This window comes from Lepus europaeus, chromosome 6 (assembly GCF_033115175.1).
Source record: "Lepus europaeus isolate LE1 chromosome 6, mLepTim1.pri, whole genome shotgun sequence".
NCBI classification, from domain to species: Eukaryota; Metazoa; Chordata; class Mammalia; order Lagomorpha; family Leporidae; genus Lepus; species Lepus europaeus.
In genome coordinates, this window is record NC_084832.1 from 16,764,911 (window position 1) to 16,784,308 (window position 19,398).

General features: G+C 40.0%; 1 protein-coding gene across 4 annotated transcripts in view; it reads left to right on the forward strand.

The window, feature by feature from the left end:
- Nucleotides 1-19,398, forward strand: part of UGGT2 (UDP-glucose glycoprotein glucosyltransferase 2) — a 263,834-nt gene that overhangs the window by 231,030 nt on the left and 13,406 nt on the right. The gene's annotated exons all lie outside the window — the stretch shown is intronic.

The window sequence follows — 19,398 nt, forward strand, 5'->3', positions numbered from 1 at the left end:
TTTATTTAGCAGAGATCTGTTGAATACCCACTATGCCAGGTGGGTCTCCTAAGATATGGGACATCTATACATATTTTATATGTATATAAAAATAATTTAGCTCAGTACTTTTTATTCTAGTGTAAAAAGAAAATAATATTTTAAAATAATGTTTGGGGAAAAAACAGATCATCATACTGCAGAATGGTGAATATAGGTTGAGGTTTATAATTGTAAAGTGATTACCTATATGGCCCTTTGAAGTGACACTTGGTTGGATTTCAGATGTAAACATCCATGTTGGCCATGCAGATACCTCTCAGGATTCCACAGAGGTTTTCAAATGTACAGGTCCAAAGGTCAGAGTGGGTCTCCTATGTGTGAGGAATAGTAAGAAGGCCAGTGTAACTAGAATAGAGTAAGGAAGGGTTGGGGGAAGCACAACGTGAAAAGATACAACTGAAGGTTCAGATAAGGTAGAAAATTGAGGCCCTTTGTTAAAAAAAAAATCTAGTAGGTAGAAGGGCACATGTTTGCGCTAGCAGTTAAAATACCTGTGCTCTGTATGGGAGCTCCTGGGTTTCAGTCCCAGCTCCAGCTTCTGATTCTATCTTCATGCCAGTGCAGAGCCTAGGAGAGAAAATACTGATGTCTCAAGTGGGTTGCTGGCTGCCAACCACATGGGAGATCTAGATGGGTTCCCAGTTCCTAGCTTCAGCTTGGCCCATCCTTGGCCACTGGGGACAGTTTTGAAGTGAACCAGCGGATAGAAGCTTGCTCACTCTGTCTGCCTCTCAAAAGAAATCATGTAAGTGGAAAACAATAAGTCAAAATATTAATGACTTGAGAACACACTGTAAGGGACTGATTAAAAAGAACGCATTCTTGAAAATTAGGAAAATTCTGAATATATGTGTGTGTACATGCAAAATAGGATATTTTAGAAATGCCAGTTGAGGCCAGCGCCATGGCTCACTGGACTAATCCTCCACCTGCGGCGCCGGCACCCTGGGTTCTAGTCCTGGTCAGGGCGCCAGAATCTGTCCTGGTTGCTCCTCTTCCAGTCCAGCTCTCTGCTGTGGTCCAGGAAGGCAGTGGAGGATGGCCCAAGTGCTTGGGCCCTGCACCTGCATGGGAGACCAGGAGGAAGCACCTGGTCCTGGCTTCAGATTGGCCTAGTGCACTGGCTGTAGCAGCCATTTGGGGAGTGAACCAATGGAAGAAAGACCTGTCTCTCTGTCTCTAACTCTGCCTGTCAAAAAACAAAACAAAACAAAACAACTGATGTAGAAATGCCAGTTGGTAGAAAACTGACGTAGGGTACTCAGTAATACCCAACAACATGCCAGATTTAGATTATAATACTATATTTTTTGAAATTTTTAGTACTTTCACAAAGAGGAATTCTTAGACTGACATACAAGTGGAAGTCTGTGATATCACCAGCCAGCTGTGCCTATAGATAACTAAAGCAATGACTCAGTTATCAAGAAGTTCAGGAAATATCTGAAGGGTTCTAGAATTGCATCATGACATGTAAAGAATTGTTGCCCTTAATCCTGATGCACAGTTGACTTCCATTCCCACCAGTCTAACTGAATCAGAATATCTTTTTTTCTCAGGTCAGAGTATCTGGTGAGTTTCCTCTGTATGTGCACTGTTATACGAAATGGATGTTCTTGATCTCTCCTTTCTTGACATGAATGAAGAGAAATTTCTTCCTTTCTCTCCTTTACCTTGCCTTCCAAAATACATGCCAGATTTTCCTGTTTTTGTTTTTTTTCTGTAATTTCTCTTGCTTTGTCATCTACTATTCCTGTACTTTTCAAATAAATGTTGCTATTCTTCAAGTCTACACTCTTGGCCCAACACTCATTATGTACCAACTTTTTGGTCAATATTGTTTGCATTCATGGTTCTGATTTCCATTATTTTTCTATTAACAGTTTTAAGTTTTATCTCTGGCTGAATGAAAAACTCATATATTAAATCTGATATCACCACACACTAATGTCTCAAGCTAAAACTTCCAAGACTAAATTAAATGGCAATGATGAGAGTGGGCATCTTTATCTGGTTCCAGACCTTAGCTGGAATGCTTCTAGCTTTTCCCCATTCATTAGGATGCTGGCCATGGTTTGTCATAAAATGCCTTGATTATGTTGAGGAATGTTCCTTCTATATCCAATTTGTTTAAGGTTTTTCATCTCTCTTCATCTATTGAGATAACCATATGTTTTTTTTTCTTTGATTTGTTAAAGTGAAGTATCACATTTACTGATTTGCAAACGTTGAACCTTCCTTGCATACCAGGGATAAATCCCACTTGGGTCCTGGAGAATGATCTTTCTGATGTATTGTTGGATTCAGTTAACTAATATTTTGCTGAGACTTTTTTTTTTATCTATGTCTGTCAGGGATATTGGTCTATAGTTTTCTCTATTGTATCTTTTTCTGACTTAGGAATTAATGTGATGCAGGCTTCAGAGGAGTTTGTGAGGATTCCCTCCCTTTCAATTGTTTTGCATAGCTTGAGAAGCATTGAAATTAGTTTTTTAAATGTCTGTTAGAATTCATCAGTGAAACCATCCAGTTCTGGGCTTTTCTTTTTTGGGAGAGTCTTTATTACTGATTCAATTTCTTTCTTGATTACTGGTCTGTTTAGGTTTTCTGTGTTCAATATTCAATTTTGGTAGATTGTGTCTTGGAATCTACCATTTCTTCTATGTTTCCCAATTTGTTGGCTTAGAGTTCTTTTTAGTAATTTCTGATTATTTTTTATTTCTGTGGTATCTCTTGTTACATTTCATTTTTATCTTTGATTTTATTGATTTGAGTCTTCTCTCTTTATTGGTTAGTTGGGCTAATGGTGTATCAGTTTTAAATTTAAAAAAAAAAAAAACAGCTCTTTGTTTTACTGACCTCTTCTTATTCTTTCATAGTAATATGTATGTTTCTGTGTACAATATATCCTTAAGCGTCTTTTGCATGGCTGGACAAGTGGTGACAAATTCTTTCAATTTCTATTTGTTATGGAAGGTCTTTATTTCACCTTCATTTGTAAAAGAGAGCTTTGTGGGGTACAATATTCTATGTTGACAATTTTTTTTTCTTTTAAGACTTGTAATATATCTCACCATTCCCTTCTAACATATATGGTTTCTGATGAGAATTCAGCTGTGAGTCTAATTGGAGATCTGAAAGTGATCTGACATTTCTCTCATGCACATTTCAGAATCTTTATGTTTTACCATGGAAAGTTTGATTATCGTGTGTAATAGTGAGGATCTTTTCTGGTCATGTCTTTCAGGAGATCTATGTGCTTCCTCTACTTGGTTGTCTCTTTCTCTTTCTCTAAATTAGGGATGTTTTCTGTAGTTATTCACTAAATAGGCTTTCTAGTCTATTCTCTTCTCACTCCTTCAGGAACTCCTAAGACCCATATGTTGGGTCATTTGATGGTATCCCATAGATCTCCAAAATTGTTTTTATGTTTTGTATTTTCTTCTTCTTCTTTTTTTTTTTTTGGTCCAACTATGATACCCAAAGATTTATCTTCCAGTTTGGATATTCTGTCTTCTACCTCACCAAGTTTGCTGTCAAAGCTTTCTACCACATTTTATGTTTGATCTATTGAATTCATCATTTCTAATGTTTCATTTTGATTTATCTTTAAAATCTCGATTTCATGGGAAAAATTTTCATGTTATGTATGGTTTTCTTTAGCATGGATTTGCTTCTGATTGCTTTTGAGTAATCTTGTGATTAATTTTTTGAATTCCATTTCTGGCATTTCCTCAGTTTCTCCATCTTCACATTCTAATATTGAAATGTTGTTGTTTACCTTTGGGGGGTGTCATGGTGTCTTCCTTATTCTTGTTTCTAGAATTTCTGGATTTGTTTTTAGGCATTTGTGGAGTTGATTTCTTTTTTCCTCTGATGGCTTTCATATTTGAGCTATGCCTCTGTTGCTTAGTGGAATGTCTGCACTTTCAGTGAATACCAAAAGGTGTGTGCTGAGTGTAGCGAGGGAGCTCTGTTCAGTGCTCCAGGGTGGGGCGAGTATCAAGGATAATACCCAAGTTGGATATAGTATATCTCAGTGCCTGGGTGTCAGCCCCCAGTGTGTTCTGTGCCACCATATAAACAGCAAAAATGATCTATGCAGTCCTCACTGTGAGCACAGTTCCCGCTGCAATGACCTGCTCTAGGCATCCAAGGAGCTCCAAGTGTGTAGAGCTGCACCCAGTGATTGTGCAAAAACCCAGCTAAACCCTGCACCTTCTCATGTAACTACCAAGTCCCCACAGTCTCAGCACACAAGGCCTCCACAGTTGCTGGGTTCAAAGGTTTCTCTCTGCCCTGCAAGCCTGTCCAGTCAACAGAGGCAGATGTTCCCCAAGACAACCCCGCCTAGGTGTCTGGATCCTGGGAGGCTGTGGGTACCTCATCATCCGATGTAGTTGCCCAGTCACCTCCCAGCCAGGCTCAAAGTCAGTGGGGACTGCAGATTGTTCCTTCCCCTAGAATCTCTGAATCACACATGTACACAAGAGCCACTGGCCAAATGTTACTCTCTCCCTGCTACTGCTGCCAACACTGCTGAGATGTCATCTTGTCTTAGCCAGTTGCTATGTGTGTGCACAAGTCTCCTGAGGCTCCCGCCCAAACCCAAAATGGCTCCTGCCCTTTCTCACCTGGGCAGCGGGCACTGTTGTGGCCAAGCTGGGGTGACATAAATGTGACCCCTCTACTTCCACTGGGTCTATAGACAACTGCTAGCAACTGCTAGCCCCCAGGGCTCCAGTCCAGGCTCAGCCATGCCCTCCCTCCAGCTATATCACCACAAGTTGCTGAAGTCCGGTCTCACCTCTGTCTCCAAACTGCCACCCACTTCAGCTACTGCAGATGTGCATTGTGTTCATGTTTCTGCTGTGTAGCCACACCTTCCACACAGGTCCCTGGTGTTCATCTTTCTCTTGTAGGATTTCCAGTGCTGTTTTCTCTCCAGTTCTACTCACATGGGTGCAGGGGCCCAAGGGCTTGGGCCATCCTCTACTGCTTTCCCAGGCAATAGCAGAGAGCTGGATGGGAAAAGGAACAGAGGGACTAGAACCGATGCCCATATAGGATGCCGGTGCACAGGCAGAGGATTAACCTGTGCCACAGCGCCGGCCCCTCCATGAACATTTTGAATACCACCCATGGAATATCATGCTGTATGTGGAGTATGGCAGCTCACCCTTGCAGGATGAGGTTTGCCTTCAAACCATTCCATTGCTCTGGCAAGTCAACATCTTCGACATGGTGTAGTAAATGATGGGATCATGGGGTCTTATGTTTATATGCCCTCTCCCATGCTACCTTTGCTGTAAATTATACACAAATGTACACATAGTATTGTTGTGCACATAGTATTGTTGAATACAATACTATGTAGAATTTTGTGTCAGTGGACAACTGTACCCCTTGGGTAATGACGTTATGTTTCTGTGAATAAGAAAAACAAAACCATTACACAATGTGTTTATAGATGTAGATTAGGTCAGTTCAGAAGAAATCTGTGTTCCTTCTAGGATAGAAGGTGTCCAATTCAGTCACCTTGCCACCAGACAGCTAATTGCTCCTGTAATGTAGTACCTGGTTTGAGTCCCATCTCCTCCACGTCTAATCCAGCTTCCTGCTAACGTACATCCCAGAAGGAAGCATGTGATGGCTCACATGTAAGCATGTGACTTAGGTCTCTGCCACATACATAGTGGCCCAGATTACGTTTTGGAATCCTGGCTTCAGCCTGGCCCAGCCCTGGCTGTTGTGGGCATTTGGGAAGTGAACCAGTGTCATGAAAAGCTTTCTCCCTCTGTGTCTTTCAAATGAAATGGAAAGAAATTTCAAAATAATTTTTTAGAAAACAGCTGGGTCAATGTTGGTAACTGGGAGCCCATACTGTCAGGCCCATATGTTTCCATCTCTACCATCATGTCTACTCCATTTATGTTTTTGTTGTGCTGTGTCATTGCAGTAGCTGATCATCAAGGCTGGTATATACCAATAGGCTGCGTGATTTTGTCTGCTTATTCATTTAGGGCTAGCCTCTGTTGAATGCTTACTGGGTTATGTCTAATATACTCAAAGATCTTGACAGTTTCACCACCCCTTTAGGTTCATCCATGAGCCTTTCCCCAAAAATACCTTGTCCTTTGTCTTCTAATATTTCTCTTTCTGGACCTCTGACCAAGAAGGCCACCCAGTCACCATTTCCCATGAATATATATTCCAACTGTAGGCTGTTTTTCTTAGCCTCTGCAAATTGAATAATGAGGTACATCATGTGGAACAGCTGAAACAATTCTGAGTGATAACTTAATGGCACTCTAAGTACCTCTGTTAGAGAAGAAAAATAGGTCTCACATGAATAATTTCAGCTTATACCTAGAAGCCAAATTATCTAATTAAACCAGAGAAAGGCCTTAGATAATGGCAATAAGACCAGCAAATGAAATAAAAGGTATATAGACTGAAAAGAATAAATAAAGCTGTTTGTTTGAAAAAGGCAGTGACCATCCATGTAGAAAATCCGAAAGAACCCACCACAAAAAAAACTCTGTGGGATAGTAAGGCTTACAGCATGATTGAAGGATATAGGGTTGATATAGAAAAGTCAATCATTTTCTTATAAGAAGTATATTAATCAATTTTCATTACTATAATAAAATACCTTAGACAAACTACTTAGGAAAGAAAAAGAGACCCATAGTTTTGAAGGTTCAGTCTAAGGATTCGTCAAGTCCAGTTGATTCAGCCTCTGGTAATAGCATTCTTGCTAACAGAGTCCAGAGTCAGCAAAGCATATCACATGACAAGAAGAGGCCGGCGCCATGGCTTAACAGGCTAATCCTCCGCCTTGTGGCACCGGCACACCGGGTTCTAATCCCGGTTGGGGCACCGGATTCTATCCCAGTTGCCCCTCTTCCAGGCCAGCTCTCTGCTATGGCCCGGGAAGGCAGTGGAGGATGGCCCAAGTGCTTGGGCCCTGCACCCACATGGGAGACCAGGAGAAGCACCTGGCTCCTGGCTTTGGATCAGCGTGATGCGCCGGCCACAGTGGCCCTTGGAGGGTGAACCAACAGCAAAAAGGAAGACCTTTCTCTCTGTCTCTCTCTCACTATCCACTCTGCCTGTCAAAAAAAAAAAAATGACAAGAAGAATCATATGTGTCTATGCTTATCTGTGTGGTCCCTTATAAAGCCAGCAGTATGTAATCATAGGGACCCCACAGTAATGACCCAGTCCAATCCAGTCACTTGTCAAAGGCCACACCTCCAAACACCATAATTGAATTGTTTCTACCCACTTAGCATCATTAACATAATATTTATAGGCCCAAAACTTTTTAAAAATAAATTTATTAATGAAAGCACATATTTTATATATTTCATAGAAACAAAACTAAGAAGGTAAATACACTTTCCTCATTCACTCAGCCCTCCCTCCTTCCTTTTTTCTTTAATTTTGCATTACTTTCAGTTGACTATAATTATAAGTTTAATGAGCTACTAGCGTAATATTCATAAGTAAAAGTAGAGAGACCATGTTCCACAGGAGTATAAACAAGGGCTAAAAGCAATAATCAAATCATAAGATGTCAGTTTCATCCTTATCTTTTTGTATTCTTTATTAATCACCACATATCAAAGAAAACATGCTATTTTTCTTTTTGGGGACTGACTTATACACTAAGCATAATGGTCTCAAGTTGCATCGATTTTTGGGTTTTTTGTTTGTTTGTTTTTATTTAATGAATACAAATTTCAAACATACAACTTTTAGATACAGTGTTTCTTCCCATTCCCTCCCTTTTACCCCCATTCCCATCCTACCTCCTACTCCCTCTCTCATTCCAGTTTCCACTAAGATTCATTTTTAATTGACTTTATATACAGAATACCAACTCTACTCTGAGTAGAGAGTTCAACTATTTGCACCCACACAGACACACAAAGTATAAAGTACAGTTTGAAGACAAGTTTTATTGTTAATTCTCATAGTACACCACATTAAGGACAGAGGTCCAATGTGGGGAGCAAGTGCACAGTGACTCCTGTTGTTGATTTAACAACTGACACTCTTATTTATGATGTTAGTGATCACCTGAGGCTCTTGACATGAACTGCCAAGGCTATGTTAGCCTTTTGAGTCCACAAAATCTGTTGGTTTATAGACAGCACCATATGCAAAGTGGAAGTTCTCTCTTCCCTTCAGAGAAAAGTACCTCCTTCTTTCATGGCCCCTTCTTTCCACTGAGGTTACACTCACAGAGATTTTTCATGCAGAACCATTTTTGCCACTATGTCTTGGCTTTCCATGCCTGAAATGCTCTTATGGCATTTTCAGTCAGATCCAAATGCCTTAGGGGCTGATTCTAAGATTAGAGTGCTGTTTAAGGTGCTTGTCATTCAATGAGTCTGTTGTGTGGACTGCTTCCCATGTTGGAACTTTCTCTCCTTTGTAATTCTATCTATTGTTATTACCAGGCACTTGGTATTATTTATGTAATCCATTTGACTTATGGTCCTATCTATATGATCAATTCCATACTTAATAAGATCACTTTATCACATAAGATGGGATAAGTGCCACCCAGCAAAATGAGATTTGGAGTCCCATGGCAAGTTTTTAGCTTCACTATTAGAGATAAGTCTGTGGGAATGTGTGCTGATCTGTACAGATCCTCCATCTTTCATTCCCACTCTTATTTTTATCCAGTTGCATCAATTTTGTTGCAAAATAGAGGGTTTTATTCCTTTTCTGGCTAAGTAGTAGTCCATAGAGTATACATACCATGTTTTCTTTATCAAGTCATCAGTTGATGGATATCTGATTGATTCCATATCTTAGCTATTATGAATTGAGCTGCAATGAACATGGGGGTACAGATAACTTTCATATGCTGATTTTATTTCATTTAGATAAATTCCCAGGAGTGGGATGGTTGGTCATATAGTAGGTCTACATTCAGATTTCTGAGGAATCTCCAAACTGTCTTCTATAATGATTATACTAGTCTCTATTTGCACAAATAGCATATTAGGGTACCTTTTCCCCAACATCCTCATCAACATTATTTTTTGATTTTAGGGTGAGAGCTGTTCTAACTGGGGTAACATGAAACCTCATTGTGGTTTTCATTTTCATTATTCTGATTAGCGATTCTGGGTATCCTTTTATGTGTCTGTTGGCCATTTATGTCTGTTGTCCATTTCATCTGATCTTTTGAAAAGTGCCTTATTATGTCCTTTGCCCATTTCTTAACTGGATTGTTTCTTTTGTTGAATTTCTTGAGTTTTTTATAAATCTTGCATATTAATCCCTTATTTTTTTAAAGCTTTTATTTAATGAATATAACTTTCCAAAGTACAGCTTATGGATTACAATGGATTCACCCCCCCATAACTTCCATCCCACCCGCAACCCTCCCCTTTCCCGCTCTCTCTCCCCTTCCATTCACATCAAGGTTCATTTTCAATTCTCTATATGCAGAAAATCAGTTTAGTATATATAAAGTAAAGATTTCAACACTTTGCCATCACATAGCAACACAAAGTGAAAAATACTGTTGGAGTATAGTTATAGCATTAAATCACAATGTACAGCACATTAATGACAGAGATCCTACATGATATTTTTTTAAAAATTGATTAATTTTCTATCTATTTTCCAATTTAACACCAAGGTTTTTTTATTTACATTTTCAATTATCTTTATATACAGAAGATCGATTCAGTATATACTAAGTAAAGATTTCATCAGTTTGCACCCACACAGAAACACAAAGTGTAAAAATACTGTTTTAGTACTAGTTATAGCATTACTTCACATTGGACAACCCATTAAGGACAGAGACCCCACATGGGACGTAAGTACAGAGTGACTCTTGATGTTGATTTAACAATTTAACACTCTTGTTTAGGGCGTAGTAATTTCCCTAGGCTCTAGTCATGAGTTGCCAAGGCTATGGATGCCTTTAGGGTTCGCTGACTTCGATCTTATTCCAACAGGGTCATAGTCAAAGTGGAAGTTCTCTCCTCCCTTCAGAGAAAGGTACCTCCTACTTTGATGGCCCTATTCTTTCTACTGGGATCTCACTCGCTGAGATCTTTCATTTAGGTCTTCCTTTTTTTTTTTCCAGAGTGTCTTGGCTTTCCATGCCTAAAATACTCTCATGGGCTCTTGAGCCAGATCTGAATGCCTTAAGGGCTGATTCTGAGGCCAGAGTGCTATTTAGGACATCTGCCATTCTATGAGTCTGCTGTGTATCCCACTTCCCATGTTGGATCATTCTCTCCCTTTTTGATTTTATCAGTTAGTATTAGCAGACACTAGTCTTGTTTGTGTGATCCCTTTGACTCTTAGACCTATCAGTGTGATCCATTGTGAACTGAAATTGATCACTTGGACTAGTGAGATGGCATTGGTACATGCCACCTTGATGGGATTTTATTGGAATCCCCTGGCACGTTTCTAACTCCATCATTTGGGGCAAGTCCAATTGAGCTTGTCCCCAATTGTGCATCTCCTCCCTCTCTTTTTCTCATTGTTATATTTAACAGGGATCACTTTTCAGTTAAAAATAATCGTTAAGAATAATTGTGTGTTAAGCCGGCGCCGTGGCTCAATAGGCTAATCCTCCGCCTAGTGGCGCTGGCACACCAGGTTCTAGTCCCGGTCGGGGCACCAGATTCTGTCCCGGTTGCCCCTCTTCCAGGCCAGCTCTCTGCTGTGGCCAGGGAGTGCAGTGGAGGATGGCCCAAGTGCTTGGGCCCTGCACCCCATGGGAGACCAGGAAAAGCACCTGGCTCCTGCCATCGGATCAGCGCGGTGCGCCAGCCGCAGCGCGCTGGCCGCGGCGGCCATTGGAGGGCGAACCAACGGCAAAAGGAAGGCCTTTCTCTCTCTCTCTCACTGTCCACTCTGCCTGTCAAAAAAAAAAAAGGAATAATTGTGTGTAAATTACAGAGTTTAACCACTAGTACTAGAACAAAAAATACTAAAATGGATAAAGTATTACATTGTACAGCAACAGTCAGCACAAGAGCTGATTAAGTCACTGTTTCTCATAGTGTCCATTTCACTTCAACAGGTTTCCCCTTTGGTGCTCAGTTGTCGCCGATCAGGGAAAACAAATGATGATATTTTTCTCTTTGGGACTGGCTTAATTCACTCAGCATGATGTTTTCCAGATTCCTCCATCTTGTTGCAAATGCCTGGGTTTCATTGTTTCTTACTGCTGTATAGTATTCTATGGAGTACATGGTCCCATAATTTCTTTATCCAGTCTACTGTTGATGGGCATTTGGGTTGGTCCAGGTCTTAGCTATTGTGAATTGAGCTGCAATAAACATTAAGGTGCAGACCGCTTTGTTGTTTGCCAGTTTAATTTCCTTTGGATAAATTCCAAGGAGTGGGATGGCTGGGTTGTATGGTAGGATTATATTCAGGCTTCTGAGGAATCTCCAGACTGACTTCCATAGTGGCTTAACCAGTTTGTATTCCCACCACCAGTGGGTTAGTGTCCCTTTTTCCCCACATCCTCTCCAGCATCTATTATTGGTAGATTTCTGAATGTGAGCCATTCTCACTGGGGTGAGGTGACACCTCATTGTGGTTTTGATTTGCATTTCCCTGATTGCTAGTAATCTTGAACATTTTTTCATGTGTCTGTTGGCCATTTGGATTTCCTCTTTGGAAAGATGTCTGTTGAGGTCTTTGGCCCATCTCTTAAGTGGGTTGTTTGTTTGATGCTGTGGAGTTTCTTGATTTCTTTGAATATTCTGGTTATCAACCCTTTATCTGTTGCGTAGTTTGCAAATATTTTTTCCCATTCTATCAGTTGCCTATTCACTTTCCTGACTGTTTCTTTTGCAGTACAGAAACTTCTCAGTTTGATGCAATCCCAATAGTTAATTTTGGCTTTGACTGCCTGTGCTCCTGGGGTATTTTCCAAGAAGTCTTTGTCAGTACCCATATCTTGCAGGGTTTCTCCAGTGCTCTCTAATAATTTGATGGTGTCGGGTCATAGATTTTAGCCTTTAATCCATGTTGGTTGAATTTTTGTGTAAGGTGAAAGGTAGGGGTCTTGTTTCATGCTTCTGCACATGGAAATCCAATTTTCCCAGCACCATTTATTGAATCGACAGTCCTTGCTCCAGGAATTGGTTTTGGATCCTTGATCAAATATGAGTAGGCTGTAGATGTTTGGATTGATTTCTGGTGTTTCTATTCTGTTCCATTGGTCTATCCATCTGTTTCTGTACCAGTACCATGCTGTTTTGATTACAACTTCCCTGTAGTATGTCCTGAAATCTGGTATTGTGATGCCTCCGGCTTTGTTTTTGTTGTACAAGATTGCTTTGGCTATTCGAGGTCTCCTGTGTCTCCATATGAATTTCAGCATCATTTTTTCCAGATCTGAGAAGAATGCCTTTGGTATTTTGATTGGTATTGCATTGAATATGTAAATTGCTTTTGGGAGAATGGACATTTTGATGATATTGATTGTTCCAATCCATGAGCATGGAAGGTTTTTCCATATTTTGGTATCCTCTTCTATTTCTTTCTTTAAGGTTTTGTAGTTTTCATCGTAGAGATCTTTAACGTCCTTGGTTAAGTTTATTCCAAGGTATTTGATTGTTTTTGTAGCTATTGTGAATGGGATTGAACTTAGATGTTCTTCCTCAACTGTGGCATTGCCTGTGTATACAAAGGCTGTTGAATTTTGTGCATTGATTTTATATCCTGCTACTTTGCCAAACTCTTCTATGAGTTCCAGTAGTCTCTTAGTAGAGTTCTTTGGGTCCCCTAAATAGAGAGTCATATCATCTGCAAAGAGGGATAGTTTGACTTCTTCCTTCCCAATTTGTATCCCTTTAATTTCTTTTTCTTGCCTAATAGCTCTGGCTATTTTTTTTTGACAGGCAGAGTGGACAGTGAGAGAGACAGAGAGAAAGGTGTTCCTTTGCCGTTGGTTCACCCTCCAATGGCCGCCGCAGCTGGTGTGCTGCGGCCGGCGCAACGCACTGATCCGAAGGCAGGAGCCAGGTGCTTCTCCTGGTCTCCCATGGGATGCAGGGCCAAAGCACTTGGGCCATCCTCCACTGCACTCCGGGCAATAGCAGAGAGCTGGCCTGGAAAAGGGGTAACTAGGACAGAAACCGGCGCCCCAACTGGGACTAGAACCCGGTGTGCTGGCACCGCAAGGCAGAGCATTAACCTGTTGAGCCACGGCGCCATACTTGCTTAGGGTTTTTATCATGAAATGGTGTTGTATTTTATCAAATGCGTTCTCTGCCTCTATTGAGAGAATCATATGGTTTTTCTTCTGCAGTCTGTTAATGTGGTGTATCACGTTTTTTTGTGTACATTGAACCATCCCTGCATACCAGGGATAAATCCCACTTGGTCTGGGTGGATGAACTTTCTGATGTGTTGTTGCATTCTGTTGGCCAGAATTTTATTGAGGATTTTTGCATCTATGTTCATCAGGGATATTGGTCTGTAATTCTCTTTCAATGCTGCATCTTTTTCCGGCTTAGGAATTAAAGTGATGCTGGCTTCATAGAATTTGGGAGGATTCCCTCTTTTTCGATTGTTTTGAATAGTTTGAGAAGAATTGGAGTTAGTTCTTCTCTAAAGGTCTGGTAGAATTCAGCCGTGAATCCATCTGGTCCTGGGCTTTTCTTTGTTGGGAGGGCCTTTATTACTGTTTCAATTTCTGTGTCAGTTATGGGTCTGTTTAGGTTTTCTATGTCTTCCTGGTTCAATTTAGGTAGGTTGTATGTGTCCAAGAATCTGTCCATTTCTGATAGGTTTCCCTGTTTGTTAGCATATAAGACCTTGTAGTAATTTCTGATGATTCTTTTTATTTCTGTGGTGTCTGTTGTTACGTTTCCTTTTTCATCTCTGATTTTATTGATTTGGGTCTTTTCTTTTCTTTTTTTTAGTTAGTTGGACCAATGGGGTATCAATTTTGTTTATTTTTTCAAAAAACCAGCTCCTCGTTTGGCTGATTTTTTGTAATTTTTTTTATTCAATCCTGTTGATTTCTTCTCTGATTTTAATTATTTCTCTTCTGCTACCAGCTTTGGGTCCAGTTTGCTGCTGATTTTCTAGATCCTTGAGATGCACTGAAAGCTCATCTATTTGGTGCCTTTCCAATTTCTTGATGTAGGCACCTATTGATATAAACTTTCCTCTTAACACTGCTTTTGCTGTATCCCATAGGTTTTGGTATCTTGTGCTATTATCCTCATTTACTTCCAAAAATTTTTTGATTTCTCTTTTAATTACTTCTATGACCCAGTGTTCATTCAGGAGCATGTTATTCAGTCTCCATGTATTTGCACGTGCTCTAGGGATTCCCGAGTTGCTAATTTCCAACTTCATTCCTTTGTGGTCTGAGAAGCTGCATTGTATGATTCTAATTCTTTTGAATTTGCTGAGACTTGCTTTATGGCCTAGTATGTGGTCAATCCTAGAGAAGGTTCCATGTACTGCTGAGAAGAATGTAAATGCTTTATGTGTAGGATGAGGTCCATTTGGGCTATAGTGTCGTTTAAATCTACTGTCTCCTTGTTGATCTTCTGTCCTGTTGATCTGTCTGTCTCTGAGAGTGGAGTATTGAAGTCCCCCAGTACTATTGTATTGGGGTCTAGGTCTCCCTTTAAGTCCCTTAACAAGTCTTTTAAATAAACTGGTGTCCTGTAATTAGGTGCATATAATTGATAATCATTATATCTTCCTGTTGAATAGATCCCTTAATCATTATATAGTGCCCCTCTTTATCTCTCCTAATAGTTTTTGTGATAAAATTTATGTTGTCCGATATTAAGATGGCTACGCCCACTCTTTTTTCATTTCTGTTGGCATGGCATATCTTTTTCCAGCCTTTCACTTTCAGTCTGTGTGCATCTTTGTTAGAAAGATGTGTTTCTTGTAAGCAGCAAATAGATGGGTTTTGTTCCTTAACTCAATCACCCAATCGGTGTCTTTTAACTGGACTGTTCAGACCTTTAACTTTTAATGTGACTATCGATAAGTAGTAACTTTGCCCTGCCATTTGCCGAAGATATTTTCTAATATATGCTTTGAATTCCCTGTGATCTTTTGCTGTGAGGTTTCCTTCCTTTACCTTCTTTCATATTGGTGACCATGTTTCTGTGTTTCTGCATTTAACACATCTTTAAGCATCTTTTGCAGGGCTGGACGAGTGGCGACAAATTCTTTCAATTTCTGTTTGTTGTGAAAGGTCTTTATTTCACCTTCATTCACAAATGAGAGCTTTGCAGGATATAATATTCTGGGCTGGCAGTTTTTCTCTCTTAGTACCTGGGCTATATCTCACCATTCTCTCCTAGCTTGTAGGGTTTCTGATGAGAAGTCAGCTGTGAGTCTAATTGGAGATCCTCTGAGAGTGGTCTGACGTTTCTCTCGCACATTTTAAGATCTTTCCTTTCTGTTTCACTGTGGTGAGTTTAATTACAATGTGTCATGGTGAGGATCTCTTTTGGTCATGTTTATTAGGGGTTCTATGAGCTTCCTGTACTAAGATGCCTCTGTCCTTCTCCAAACCTGGGAAATTTTCTGCTAGTATCTCACTAAAAAGGCCTTCTAATCCTTTCTCCCTCTCCATGCCTTCAAGAACTCCTAGAACCCGGATGTTAGGTTTTTTAATAGTATCCTGTAGATTCCCGACAATATTTTTTAGATTTCTAATTTCTTCTTCTTTTCTTTGGTTTGCCTGTTTCCTTTCCTGTTCTCTGTCTTCTGATATTCTCTCTTCTGCTTCACCCATTCTGTTTTTAAGGCTCTCTAATGTGTTTGTCATTTGATCTATTGAATTCTTCATTTCATTATGGTTTCTTGTCACTATCACAGTTTCTTGTTCTACTAGTTGTTTCATTTCATTTTGATTCCTCCTTAATATTTCATTTTCGTGCGAGAGATTTTCTATCTTGTCCATTAAGGATTTCTGTAGTTCAAGAATTTGTTTTTGAGAACTTCTTAATGTTCTTATCAATTTTTTGAGATCTGCTTCTTGCATTTCTTCTATCTCATCATCTTCATAATCTTGAATTGTGGTGTCTTTTTCATTTGGGGGCATCATAGTGTCTTCCTTGTTCTTGTTACCTCGGTTTCTACGTTTGTTTGGCATCTTGGAGGTGTTTATTGTTTCCTTCGCTGTGGTGTTTTTTCTCATTATACTATGACTCTAGATTGAGTGGACTGTCTGTTTTTGATGGATCCTTAGAGGGTACGATGGGTGTGGCCTGAGAGCTCTGGTTGGTTCTTCAGGGTTAAGGGTATGCTCACGGTGACTCGCCCAGATTGTTCTCTGGCTCGCTCGCTGGCTGTTTTTTTTTTAGACTCAGTTTGGAAGTAATTCCACATAGCTCACCGGGTTGCCTAGGTTACCGAGATTGTTTTACATATGTAAAATGGCGCCTGCTCTTTGTCTTGCTCAGCTTTGAAAGGTGAGTGGAGAGAGAGGCTATTGACCCTGCCGGTTTCCCCTATGTATTCACTTTTTTTTCTCTCCTTTAGTCAGCCTGGTGCACTTTCCCCAGTGGGACCTCAGGCCTCGTTCTGTCTTTCCCTGCCAATGTCTTGGGTTACCTCTCCTTCCAGCGCTGGCACTCAAAATTCTGCGGCTGGGCTCCCTCAGTTCCCCGCTCTCGCAGCTCCGCTCCCATAGCATGGCTCGGCTCTGCGGTGAGCCACCTTGCTCTCCCCGTAGGTCTTCTGTGTCACATACACTAGATCCGGAATAGTTTCCTCTGCAGTTTTTTTTCTGAGTCTCTTCCTGAGGCTACAGTAACTCCACTTTTGTTAAACTCTCTTTTCCCGGACTGTTGGTGTGCGCCCTCACTCTTCTGGCGTCTTGGCTCCACCCCCCCCCCATATTAAGCCTTTATCAAATGGATAGCGAAGGTCGGCGCCGCAGCTCAATAGGCTAATCCTCTGCCCGTGGTGCTGGCACACCAGGTTCTGTCCCGGTTGCCCCTCTTCCAGCCCAGCTCTCTGCTATGGCCCGGGAGGGCAGTGCAGGATGGCCCAAGTGCTTGGGCCTGCACCCGCATGGGAGACCAGGAGAAGCACCTGGCTCCTGGCTTCAGATCAGCGTGATGCACCGGCTGCAGCGCACCAGCCACGGTGACCATTGGAGGGTGAACCAATGGTAAAGGAAGACCTTTCTCTCTGTCTCTCTCTCTCTCTCTCTCTCACTATCCACTCTCCCTTCAAAAAAAAAATCTAAAAGAAAAAATGGATAGTGAACATTTTTTCCAATTATGTCAGTTGCCTCCTCACTCTGTTGAGTGTTTCCTTTGCAATGCAGAAGCTTCTTAGCTTGAGATAATCCATTTGTCAATTTTTGCTGTTACTGCCTATGCTTCTCGGGTCTTTTCCAAGAAGTCTTTGCCAATGCCAAAATGTCTTAGAGTTTTTCCAATGTTTTCTTCTAGGAAATTTATGGTATCAGGTCACAGATTTAGATCTTGATCCATTGTGAGTTGATTTTGGTGTAAGGTATAAGGTAGGAGGTCTTGTTTCATACTTCTGTACACAGTGGTCCAGTCTTCCGAACATCATGTTGAAGACTATCCTTTAGATATAGGGAGTGATTTTAGCTCATTTGTCAAAGATTAGTTGGCTGTAGATTTGTGGATTAATTTCTGGAGTTTATAATCTATTCCTTTGGTCTACGTGTATATTTTTGTGCCTGGACTAAGCTGTTTTGATGATAACTGACCTATAGTATGTCCTGAAATCTGGTATTTTGTGATGTCTCCAGCTTTGTTTTGTTCTTTAAGATTTCTTTAGCTACTCGGGGTCTCTGTGTTTCCATATGAATTTCAGCATCATTTTTTTTCTAGAACTGAGAAGAATGCACTTGATATCTTGATTGATTTTATAAATTGTTTCAGTAATATGGACTTTTTGATATTAATTCTTCTAATACATGAACATAAACATTTTTCCTTTTTTGTCATCTATTTCTTTAATGTTTTTAATTTTCATTACAGACATCTTTCACATCCTTAGTTAAATTTATTTCAAGGTATTCAAATTTTTATAGGTATTGTGAATGAGACTGATCCTTCAGGTTTTTTCTCAGCCATTGTATTATTTTTATATAAAAAGGCTATTGATTTTTCTGTGTTGATTTTATAGCCTGCAACTTTACTGAACTCTCTTGTGAGTTCCAATAGTCTCTGAGTGGAGTCATTTGGTTTCCTCTATGTAGGATCATATCATCTGGAAACAGTGATAATGTGACTTCCTCCCTTCCAACTTGTATTCCTTAGATTTCTTTTTCTTGCCTGAAGATTGGTTAAAACTTCCAGAACTGTATTGAATAGCAACTGTGAAAGCAGGCATCCTTGTCTGGAACTGGATCTCAGTGGAAATGCTTTCAACTTTATCCCATTCAATATACTGTTGGCTGTGGCTTTGCCATATATTGCCTTATTGCTGTTGAAATACATTTCTTCTATCTCCAATTTGCTTAAAGTTTTTATCATGAAAGGATGATGTATTTTATCAGATGCTTTCTCAGCATCTGTTGAGACAATCATGTTGTCATGTTATTTTTATTCATCAGTTAATGTGATATATCACATTGATCTGTGTATGTAAGCTGAAACATTTCTACATACCAGAGATAAATCCCATGTCATGCAGGTGGATGATCTTTCTGATGTGTTACTGGACTCAATTATCTAGAATCTTATTGAGATCTTTGCATCTGTGTTCATCAGGAATATCAGACTATAGTTCTCTTTCTTTTTTGTATCTTTTTTGAGTTTTGAAAATAAGGTGATACTGGCCTGATAGAAGGACTTTGTGAGGATTCCTTTCCTTTCTATTGTTTTTGAGTAGTTTAATAATTAGGTAATTTTATTTCACTGAATAACTTGGCTGAGTAATTCTGCTTTTCCACTCATTCAGAAATGCCTAAGACACATATATTTTGTCATTTGATGGTAACCCTTAGATCCTGAACACAGTTTTTGTATGTTTTTTTTTCTTCTTCTCTTTTTTTGTGGCCTGAGATTTTTCTAAAGCTTTGTCTCTAGCTCAGATATTCTTTCTTCTGCTTCACTGAATCTAGTGTTCACGCCTTCCACTGTATTTTTAATTTGACATCTTGAATTTTTCATTTCTAATATTTCAGTTTGATTTTTCTTCAGCATTTCTGTTTCTCATGGCAGAATTTCTCATCGATATCATTCACAGTTTTCTTTCAATTTGCTTCTCTGTTTTTAAGTAATCTTACAATCATTCTTTTGAATTTCTTTTCAGGAATTTCATGAGTGTCATCATCCTCACAGTCTAGTACTGAAGTATTATTGTGTTCTTTTT